This window comes from Macaca nemestrina, chromosome 6, assembly GCF_043159975.1.
Source record: "Macaca nemestrina isolate mMacNem1 chromosome 6, mMacNem.hap1, whole genome shotgun sequence".
Classification (NCBI taxonomy): Eukaryota; Metazoa; Chordata; class Mammalia; order Primates; family Cercopithecidae; genus Macaca; species Macaca nemestrina.
The window spans coordinates 107,961,644-107,973,433 of record NC_092130.1 but is presented as its reverse complement, the minus strand read 5'-3'; the positions used below and the strand labels follow the sequence as shown (position 1 = coordinate 107,973,433).

At 39.6% G+C, this 11,790-nt stretch overlaps 1 long non-coding RNA gene across 1 annotated transcript in view; it reads right to left on the bottom strand.

The window, feature by feature from the left end:
- Positions 1–940: 940 nt before the first annotated feature.
- LOC139363863 (uncharacterized) overlaps positions 941–11,790 on the bottom strand; it is an 89,380-nt gene continuing 78,530 nt past the window's right edge. Inside the window, exon 3 of the long non-coding RNA XR_011624955.1 lies at positions 941–1,349. This is a non-coding gene — a long non-coding RNA (uncharacterized lncRNA). The remainder of the gene's footprint in view (positions 1,350–11,790) is intronic.

The following is an 11,790-nucleotide window of genomic DNA, read 5'->3' as shown; positions in this document are numbered from 1 at the left end:
AAGATTCAGCAAAAACCATATTTATAGGCCGGCACTGACCTGCAGGCTGCCAGTCTGGAGATGTGGAAATGTGGAAAAGTGAAAAATAAATCAGCATTTACTGAGCACCTGTGGGCCACTGTTTCTCACCTAATGCTGGGATACATGCATTATTAACCAATTTTCTGATCAGGACACTGAAGCTCATGGAAGTTAAATAACTAGTCTAAGATGATCTAGCAAAACAGTGGCAGATCCGTGGCCAAGTCTTTAGATCCCTAAATCTATTCTTTTCACTCTCCCAAGTCATGGTTGGCACCCTCTCTGGTGTACGTGATCTCTCAGTTTTCTTTAGAAAGCATGTTCCAGAGCTGAAATAAAGAAAGCAATATCCCCCTTCCTCTTAACTCTGTTACCCAGTGGCATAAACCACACAGATACCGTCACGTTTGCAATTGTTTGGGAAGTGTTCTCGGGTGGTTCCCGGAGCAAGACTCCATGGAGTGTCATCTTCGGTGTGTGTGTACAGTGGCTTCCTTTCAGCTGGAAGGGCAAGGAACAAAAACCTTTCAGTTTTTATTTCCCCTGTACTGGTTTGAACCCCCTTCTAAGAACCATTATGGGGATGAAGGAAACGCAAACGCAGGTAAAATTAGATTCTAAGCTCAGCGTAGATGAGTGGTTCTGCCTTAGGTCCTGTGCCTGGCAGGGCTTGCGATCTTGTTTATTAGCCTCCTGTTTATAGTCCCTGCATTCCCCACATTGCTTCCCCAGTCAGTTTGGGAGGTGGTGTGAGTGGAGGATTTGTGAAATGGTGTAAATGGGGCTCTTGTAAACAGAAATGATGCTGAGAAGGTTCAGACACAGTGGCAATCAGTTATGCTAGCTGCTGGTCCTCTGCATTTTATAACCTAAAGAGGCTCTTTTATTATTATTTTTATCATTTCTTTTAGTTTTTTTTTCATAAATCTGCTTTTGAGCTCTTCAATCAGCAATCCTCCCTATTCTTTCCACTCATCTGGGGCCTCATTATTTTTTTTAAGGTTTTGGAACTTGTACCTTTATCCCTGTTTTGTAGATTTAATTATGTTTGCAATGATTTGGAGAAAATTGTCTGCATTCTTTATAGTCCAAATAGGTCAGCCTCTATAAAATGCATAGTTTTGTAGTTTACTAGGATATGTTTTGATGTTCTTTGAGTACATTGAGTATTCATATAAGAGGATGAGTGAAGTTAGTACTTTGGCTGCTAAGGTAACTTTTTCCTGGTTTGCAGCAAGTAACAGAGCTGGGTACTCTTTTCATGCAGTTCTGGAGACACGGAGAAGTGTGACTTGTAACTTGTATGATTGTCTTCATTTTCCATTTAACTGAAAAAGAAAAATGAGATCAGCAAAGTAAAATAATAGAAATATCCAATGACATCAGCAAATGTGTTTTCTGAAAGCTAAACCAGGCGAAAAATCATGCTATCAACAACTTTTCGTTTTTAACGTTCTCTCTCTAGTTTTCAGTATCATTTGCTAAAGTTAATTAGATCCTAGAATAAGTTAGGAATTGCTTTGAATTGCTACTGAGACATTAACAAAATAAGGCCTCGTGTGTTGTCTCTCATGTGAAACAGAAGCACGGAGTCCAGGACTGTGAAAGCAGCTCTGCAATCATTGGGAGCCCAGGCTCCTTCTGGGTGTTTTGCTTCTCTGTCCTCAGTGCTTGTTTGCTATGTTTGAAGTTACCTCACTGCCTAGAGATGGCTGCTGCTGGAGCTCATTCCATGATTTCTGCCTTGCAGACATTGGGACAAAGGAAGGGAGATGGAGATAGGCACTGGTGACCCACTGGAATCAATTTCTTTTGAAACATTCAAAATGTTTCCTTGAAGCATTCATTGATAACTTCTGCTTCATTTGCCAGCAACCTGCATCTATAAGAGGGGTTTGGGAATGTCGTTTTCAGCTGGGCACACTGCAAGGCCGAATCATGCAGGTGGCGGTTACTAAGAAGAAGGTGGAACAACTGGTGGGTGGGGAAGTAGCAGCTTCTGCTGCAATCCCAGTGCCTGACTCCTGGCTTTCCTGCCCATTCAGGGATAGGCCTAGCACTCTGGGGATGATGGTGATGCTAGGGAGAACAATGCAAGCAACAGGCTACCGTGACCAGTACAGTATGAGATGAACTCACACAAGGCCTGCTTCTGTGGCCAAATTAGCCATGTATATCCATGTCCTTGTATTACCATGCTGTTACCATGTGGTGTATTAGTTTCCTATGGCTTATGGCTGCTGTCACAAATTAGCACAAATTTGGTGGTTAAAAGCAACAGAAATTTTTTCTTTTGCAATTCTGAAGGCTAGAAGTCCAAAGGCAGTTTCACTGAGCTGAAATCAAGGCATGTACAAGGCTGTGCTCCCTCTGGGGAATAATATAGAGGAGAACTATTTCTTGCCTCTTTCAGCTTCTTGCACCTGCCAGCAGTATTGGGCTTGTGGCTACATCACTCCAACCTCTTTCTCTGTCTTCACATTCTTCTCTGTGTCTCAAAACTCCTTTCCATATAAAGATACACGTGATTATGTACAGGACAGACCCAGATAATTCAGGAGAAGAATGCCTCTCAAGACTCCTAACTTAATCACACCTTTTGCCATAAGGTAATATTCACAGGTTCTGAGGATTAGGATTTAAGCATGTCCTTTTGGGGCCACCATTGAGCCCACTACATATGAAGAATAGTTTGTACACTAAAATGTCTTGTCTGGCATCTAAGTAAAATTTTTTTTTCTCACTGATAACCCTAAGGCTAGTTGGTTTTCTTCCAAGTATATGAAAATATGTTATACATATATGATCAAAATCATACAAAGAACCATATATTTATCTTTTTGTATATGTTATAGACATCAGGTAGTGTTAAATTGACTTGTCAGTTAGTATGACCTTGGATTTTTGGTTCTGATTGTTTTGTTATTTTGTGTATTTTTTATTAGTTTTTTTTTTCTAATAAGGTTTATCAAAGTATAGTTTACACACAATAAAATCACTCATTTTAGGCATACAGTTTTATGAGTTTTGAGAAATGTATACAGTTAAATAGTCCCACCAAAACCAAGCTATAGAGTATTTCCATCATCCCAAAAAGTTTCCCCATGCTCCTGTATAATTCATCCCTACCCTCCCTGGAAACCACTGGTCTGATTTTACTTCCTACAGCTTTTGCCTTTTCAGTAATGTCATAAAAATGGAATAATAGAGTACATGGCCTTTTGTATCTCATTTCTTTCACTGAAAATGATACTTTTGAAATCCATCCAGGTTGTTGCACATATCAGTAGTTTGTTTGTCCCTTTTCACTGCTGAGTAGTATTCCAATGTATATATGTACCACAATTTATCTATTTCCTAGTTGATATTCACAAGTGTTGTTTCCAGTTTTTGACAATTATGAATAAAGATGCTATAAACATTTTTATATAGTTTTCTGCATGAAAATATATTTTCATTTCTTTGTGATAAATGCCTAGGAGTGGGATATTGCTAGGTTGTATGGAAAATGTATGTTTGACTTTCTAAGAAACTGCGTAAGAGTTTTCCAAAATGGCTGTACCTTTTTGTGTGTCACTGGTAAAATATGAGAGTTCTAGGGCTTTGCATTCCTGCCAGTCTGTGGTAATGACAGCTTTTCATTGTTTGCTTAAATTCTAAGAAGTGTGTAGTGTTATCTTGCTATGATTTTAATGTACATGTCCCTAATGACTAACAATTTCGTGCATCTTTTTATTTGCTTATCTGCCCTCTATCTCTGTGATGAAGTGTCTCTTCAAATGTTTTTCTCATTTTTCAATAAGATGGTTTATTTTCTTTTTATTATGTTGTGAGAGATCTTTATGTATTCCGAATAGCAGTCCATTATCAGATACGTGTTTTGTAAGTATTCTTTTACAGTCTTCACTTGTTTCCATTTTCTCAACTATCTTTTATGCAGCAGAAACTTAATTTTGGTGAAGTTCAGTTTTTTCTTTTATGATTCTTACTTTTCTGTCCTATCAGAGAAACCTTTGCCTAACCCGATTTTACATAGATTTTCTCCAATGTTTTCTTCTAGAAATTTTGTAGACTTAAGATTTTATTCTGAGGTATATGACCTATTTAGAGTTAATTTTTGTATGTAGTATGAGGTATGAGTTGAGGTTTTTTTTTTTGCATATGGATGTTCAAATTTTCCAGCATCGCTTGTTGGAAAGACTATCCTTTCTCCTTACCTCTGCACCTTTGTCAAAAAAACAATTGACCATATATCTGTGGGTCTTCTGTTTCTTTGTGTGTATTTATCCTTTTGCCAGTAACACACCGTCTTGATATTGTCTTGATAAGAAATCTTGAAGTTAGGTAGTGATAGTTTTCCATCTTTCGTTTTCAAAAGTGTTTTGGTATTTCCAAAACACTTTATTTTTTTTTTTTTACTTTTTTTTTTTTCTTTCTTTTCCATAAAACTTTTAGAATCAGCTTGTCAATTTCTTCGAATAAGCCTTCTGGGATTTTCATTGGGTTTGCAATGAAACTATAGATTAATTCAGAGAGAATTGACTTCTTAACTATATATGCATATATACACACGTGTGTATATATGCATATATGTGTGTATATATGCATATATAGTTAAGATGCCAATTGTGTGAGTGTGTGTATGTGTGTGTGTGTGTACATATATATATATATATATATATATATATATATATATATATATATATGAGATAGGATCTCATTCTGTTGCCAAGATGGAGTGCTTGATGAGATCACGGCTCATTGCAGCCTAGACCTACTGGGCTCAAGTGATCCTCATACCTCAGCCTCCTGAGTAGCTGGGACCACAGGCGAGCACCACCCACCCAGCTAATTTTAAAACTTTATGTAGTGACAAGATCTCCCTATGTTGGTCAGGCTGGTCTTGAACTCCAGGGCTCAAGGAATCCTCCCACTTCGGCCTCCCAGAGTGGATTAACAGATGTGAGCCACTGTGCCTGGCCATCTTTACAATATTGAGTCTTCCAATTTCTGAACATGTTAGGCTCTCTATTTATTTAGGTCTTTTTGTAAATCTACTTAAAAACATTTCAATTTGTAATTGTTTATTTTTTGTGTGTAAAATTACAAATAAAAATATTGGCCACTATTCTAAGACCTTGGTAAAGTCACTTATTCTTGCAGGTTTTTGTGTGAATTTCTTAGGATTTTCTATGTAGGAATCACATTTTTCTGGATATAGAGGCAGTTTTATTCCTTGTGCTGCGATCTGGATACCTTTTATTTCTTTTGGTGCCTTATTGCACTGGCCAGGACCTCTAGTAATATGTTAAATAGGAGTGGTGGGAGTGGATATTCTTGCTTGTTCCCAACTTTAGGGGAGAAGTATTCATTCTCATAACATGAAGTATGCTATTAGCTGTAGGCTTTCCATAGATATCCCTTATTAATATGAGGAAGTTCTTTTCTAAGTTTTCTGTAAGTATGTCTCATAAATGTGTGCTAAAATTTATCAATTCTATTTCTGCATCTGTTGAGATGATGATATGGTTTTTCTTTTTTAGCCTGTGATATGGTGATTTTTGAATGTTGAGCCAGTTTTTCATTTCTTGGATAAATCCCACATGGTGATAACATATTATTCTATTCATATATTGCTAGTTCAGTTTGTTCATGTTTTGTTAAGGATTCATGTTTTGTTACTTTCCCGAGGGATATTGGTCTGTAGTTTTCTTGTAATATCTATGTGAGTTTTGGTATCAGAATACTGCTATTTTCTCCTCTGCATATTGTTAATTCTACTTGTTTGGGAGGTTTCTCAAACTGGCTTTTGTATTCTGTTTTATTCTCCATCACTTTTAATCTTTAGGTCACCAGGACTCCTTCCCCAAGTTGATCTTTCTATATATGTTTTTTTTCTAATATGAATATTAAACATATACCATAAATAAACATGTTGAAAATATATTATCATTTACTCTCCTATTTGTAAACCCTAATATCCCTAAAAATATCAGTAGCAAAGGGAGGAATGGTGTAGGGGGAGAAACAGTGTTTGTGTAAGAGCATAGGGCTTCTGTCCTGGTTTTGCTTCTACCTTTCTATTTGCCCCACTGATTGTATGAGATCTGTGTTCTAGAAACTGTGTTTAAATATACTTTATGTACATTGCCTCATATTGTTCCTTACAATATTCATATAAAGAATTCGTATTTTTCCACTTAACGGATGAGGAAACCAAGGGCTAGATGCGTTAGCTTGTCCAAAATTATCCTCTCAGTAGGGATTTGAAGCAAGTCTGCTCCATCCCTCCCAGCTTTGGCATTTGAAGACAGAGGGGGCCGCCCTCACTGGTGACCACTGACTTGTGACTGACACTCTTCCCTCCATGCAGTGAGACTGAGGAGGCCTGGCCCAACTTTCCCTACCACATCTTTTTTCTGGCATTCAGTGACATGTAAAAGTTTTCAAGAAGAGTACTTTGTAAAACAGATGGCAGAATATTTCTCTTTTTGTACTCTTCTCCTCGTTTAGACCCAGCAGGTGAAGCTCCATAACAGGAGAGGAGAGATCCCTGTGGGATGGTAGAGCTCATGAAGAAGAAACCTGTGACCCACAGAGCTGAGGAAACCTCCCCCAACACACACACTTGAGGCCAACAGTAAGGACAGAGAATCAGGGGCAAGGAGTATGAGAGAGGGAAGGATGAAGTGATCCAAAAGTATGCAACAGCTCAGTGGGTAGAAAAGGGGCTAGGGAGAGGCATGTCTGAGATACAAGGGCATTTGGTGCATTTCCTTCTTCCAGGTCTCCGTTGTGCAGAATGTGTGGCCCAGAGACATAGAAGCCATGGGGCATCTTTCCAGGCACTCAGGGGTGTGTCCAGCATGCTCCCCCTCCACAGGGAAATTAACAGAGCCTTAATGAGTAGAAAGCATTTTTTTTTTTTTTTTTTTTTTTTTGAGACGGAGTCTCGCTTTGTCGCCCAGGCTGGAGTGCAGTGGCCGGATCTCAGTTCACTGCAAGCTCCGCCTCCCGGGTTCACGCCATTCTCCTGCCTCAGCCTCCCGAGTAGCTGGGACTACAGGCGCCCACCACCTCGCCCGGCTAGTTTTTTGTATTTTTAGTAGAGACGGGGTTTCACCATATTAGCCAGGATGGTCTCGATCTCCTGACCTCGTGATCCGCCCGTCTCGGCCTCCCAAAGTGCTGGGATTACAGGCTTGAGCCACCGCGCCCGGCCTAGAAAGCATCTTTAATGAGAAAAACTTGGAATTATATTAAGAAAACATTCCCCCAACCGCAAGGGATACCAAGAAACCAAAGAATGACTCAGATAAGTCCAGCTTGGCAAGTAGGTGAGATTATTAGGACTTACATATGAGGCGCTCCCGGATGGCAGCAGGGCAGCTATGCTTATCCATGCCACCTCCCATTCCTAAGCTGCTTTGAAGCTAATTTTCTGACTCTTTGCCAATTTGTGTGTGTGTGTGTGAGGTCAGGAGTTCAAGACCACATCTCTACTAAATATACAAAAATTAGCCGGGTGGTAGTGCACACCTGTAATGCCACCTACTCAAGAGGTTGAGGCAGGAGAATCGCTTGAACCCGGGAGACAGAGGTTGCAGTGAGCCGAGATTGTGCCATTGTCCTCCAGTCTGGATGACAGAGCGAGACTCTGTCAAAAAAAGAAAAAAAAAAATTCCTCTTTCTTTAAATATCACTTGAAGATAAATTTTAAATGGCTACAGAATATTCTATTGTATAGATGCAAAATAATTTAGTCTACTATTGTTGGATATTTGTATTGCTTACAGGATAGATACTCAGAGTTGGGATTATTGGGAAAAATAGAATATTTTAAAGATATGTATTGCCAAGTTTCTTTATAGAGAGGTTGTCCCAATGTATACCCAGAGTAGAGGTACGTGGGATGCACATCTAGCCACAACAGCCAAGGATTCGGTTCTGTGCTTGCCAGTTGTATAGATAATTAACAGCAATCCCTTGAATCAGTCAGTTCATTAGTCAACCTGTGTGCTTATGGCTGAGCTCTCCCAGTTACTGTTTGGATGACCTTTGGCATCTGGCCTTTCTATCTATAACAGCAAAATGGAGAATTTTAAAAACAGGTAGAGTCTTTATAGTTTCTTTGCTTTCATTTCAGAGAGTTTGATAAATAAAATAAAAATTGAAAAATATTTTATAAATCATAAAGCATCATCCGAACATAGTAAGCACTGCTGCATGGCCAGTAATCTTTTTGACCTTGGGGGAGAAGGGATGTAAGGAATATATGGAATGTCAGTCTTATAATTCAAGAGCTTTAAAAATTGGTAATATTCTACATGTGGCATCATTACAACAACCTGTGTCCAGGATTTCCTGGAACTGTCCTCCCTCTCCCTGAAAATTCCATGTGCCAGACATTGTGTCTCAATTTTTGGTTCCAAAATATATTAATTATAGACATCATGTCTATTTTATAGGAAAGTTTATAAACCTCACTGAAGTTAATAGGTTTAAGGATGATTTCTGTAAAAATGTAAATTTCTGTTAGTTTTGAAAGACAAAAAAGGCTAGTTGCATAAATATATTACTTCCTTTGCTTTTGATGAGTCTGAAACATTGTGTGTGTGTGTGTATCTGTGTCTGCATGTAAATATGTACATACACATATTTTTTTTAATTGGCAAAAGTTCTCTCCTTTCAGATTTGTAGTACATGATTAGTTTCATTTTCCTTCCTTTAATATAAAGTTGATTTCAAATCAACTAAGCAAAAAGGAGTGTCTTCACTCAAGCGTCCTTCCTTTCCCTTCCCTTTCCCCTCCTCCCTCCCCCTTTCTCCTTTTCACTTCCCTTTTCCTTCCCTTTTTCCTTTCCTTTCCTTTCCTTTCCTTTTTCCTCTCCTTTCTCCTTTCCTTTAATAACTTGATCCAGCCAAGTGAAAATCATCCATCTCGGCCAAAAGTTTGTTGGCAAACTGATATTATCCTACAGTGCCATCCTGAAGGGAACAGTTTTTGCTGAAGGTAAAAGTTTTATAAAAGAAAGCATTTTCATAAAGAAAATAAGTCCTGTTTTACTTTGTTTCTGTGGCATTGCTGAGTTGGACAGCAGGTTTAGATCACTGATGTCCACACAAATAGGGTCACCGAGGAACAAATGTTATTCTCATGATGACTCCAGCAGCTGTGATCATGGTGAGCTCTTATGGTCAACAACGCGGTTCAAGATTTTGATAGGAAATGTGTGCATCATGTCTTCTCACAAGCAAAAATTTTAAATGACTGAATCATTAAAAACATCCCACTCATCTGTTTCTTCCTGGTCTTTTCTGAACTAAAACCTAAGCAGAAACCTCCTAAATTAGTTGTGTTTTCGAGGAGTTATTGCTCTAACTGTACCTGACACAAACATATACAAAGTCAAACACATAAGTTCCTAGCCTCAGGGATCTCCACCTGGATTCTGGGGCTTCTTTGGATACAGATTCTGGAAATTAGATGAAGAGGTTGAAAGAAATTGGGCTCCTCTCATCCCTGCCCACCTACTCCCCTCATTTATCCTACTCCTCTACCATCAAGGGCCCCTTGCATCCTTCCCTAGGGAACCTGAACATCCTGGGAGGAGCTGGTTTTGAAGGCCAGACACTCCCCACACCCCATGTCCTCCAACTCTCCTCCAAGCCCAGATGGGAGTGGTTGGACCTAGATTATCTCAATACAGATAAAAGGCTTTCAACAGATAATTTACTGAGTAGGTAAGTCAAGGAGTATCCCTTGGTTAGGCCTAATCATTCCTGCCAAAGTGCTGGAAGTGGGAACATCAGGGAAACCTTGTGTGGAATCAAGATCTGGTGGCCTGGGACCACTCAATCATTGCCAGATTCTGGCATTCTCCTACCCGAATACACCTTTGGACTAGAACAAGGCCAAGGAAAGAAACGAGATTCAAGTGCCCCAGCCTACGCCACAGAGGTCCTTCATTGCGGGGATTGTCAGCTGTGGTGTGGGAGGACAGCAGAAACTTTATGAACCATACATTCCTACAGAGTTTATATATATGTTTAATTGGTAAAAATTAAAAATATATTAAAATCATATATTAAAAGTTAAAAATATATTTTGCTCCAGCCCCAACTAACTCCTTTGTTAATATGGCCCTGCTGAGCAATGTTTTTGATTAAAAGGTGTCACATCCCTTAGGTGAGTTGGAGATGAAAAAAAGTTGAGAACAACTTTGCTAGTGGACTTCGTAATGCCATAGGCTTGTGACCTTTGTCCATTCCCAAATCACTCTAGGCTGAGCTGCTAAGTCCGGGAGCACGATAGGCAAGGACTTATGTAACAGGAGAACAAAGCACCAAACACTCAGAAGGATGACTTTAATATGGAAACCTCTCCTTTCCACAAATCTGTGCCCATGCAGCCACCACAACAAACGGGGATATAAACAATGCCAATTGTGCAGACTTCACAGCACCCATAGATTGCAGCCACTTCTCAGATTCATTTTAACAAAGGCATAAATCGAACTTGTTGTCGGCTAACAATCCCACATTGTCTTCTCTCTTGCTACATTCTCAGAGCTCTAAGAAGCACTGAATGCTTGGACACAAAACCCCATGTGACAGTAGATACGTGCCAACTACCCCAAGATCCAGACTTGCTTGACACTTGATCTGAACATGACCATAACAGCAGCATTACAGCCTTTAATCCAAGTAATTTTCATCTATGGAGGGTCTTTTTATCAACAAGCCTAGTCCAAGGGCTGCCCTGGCGGGCATGTGGAATGTCTAACAGATTACTCAGCCCAGTGCCTCAAACTGGGGGACCATTTTCCTCTTTCTTCCTCCTCAGTGTTTAGCAGATATAATTACACGTTTGTGTGATTACAGTGTGTCATTTACCATGAGATAATAGGGTGGCCAAAGCAGCTTGAGTGCAGGAATTGAAAATGCACAGATCATTTACTTTAATGGCTGCGCAACCTTGGAAATTGTCAGAGGGTCAGAATTTCATGACAGAGTAACTTATCTCAGGTCTCAACATCCAAGAGGAACATGGCCTCTGGGTTCTCTGCCTTGGTGAAGGAATCTTTAATGGGGAAAACAAACCTCTCCCCTTGTGGTGCCTGGGAAGGCACCCAGAAGTCTCCCTTTTCTTATCTGTCCCTCTCCTGCGATGCTGCAGAGAAATGGACAACTTTTTGTAAAGAGCCAGGTCTTAGGCTTTGTGAGTCATAAGCTCTATGTTCAATTCTTCCAATGTAGCACACAAGTAGCCATAGAAAACACAATACACGAATGAGGGGGGCTGTGTTCCAGTAACATTTTATTTATAGACACTAGAATCTTTGAATTTCACATAATTTTTCAACGTGACAAAATGTCCTTCTTTTGATTTTTCAGCCACTTAGAGATGTAAAAACCATTCTTAGCTTACCGTTTATACTAAAATAGGTAGCAGACTGGTTTGGCCTGCAGGCTGTGGTTTGCTGACCATTGTCTTAGAGCATCTCAAGATGCAACATGGAATTTGGAAAGGAAAGCTCCTGTAGGGCTCCTTCCAGCCATGCGGATCTGACATTTGGGTAGAAAAGCTTTATGCTTGGCCTGAAGGAGCTTGGCCTTAGCGTTCTCATCTTCTCTCTTGGGCTACCCTTATTTCCCTAGCAGTCTGATTCAGGAATAAACTAATGATAATGAAGTCCTCAAAGGAACATGAATTCATGTTCAAACATCTTTTATGTTGTGACTTCCTTTTTTCTCAAATTCATTGTG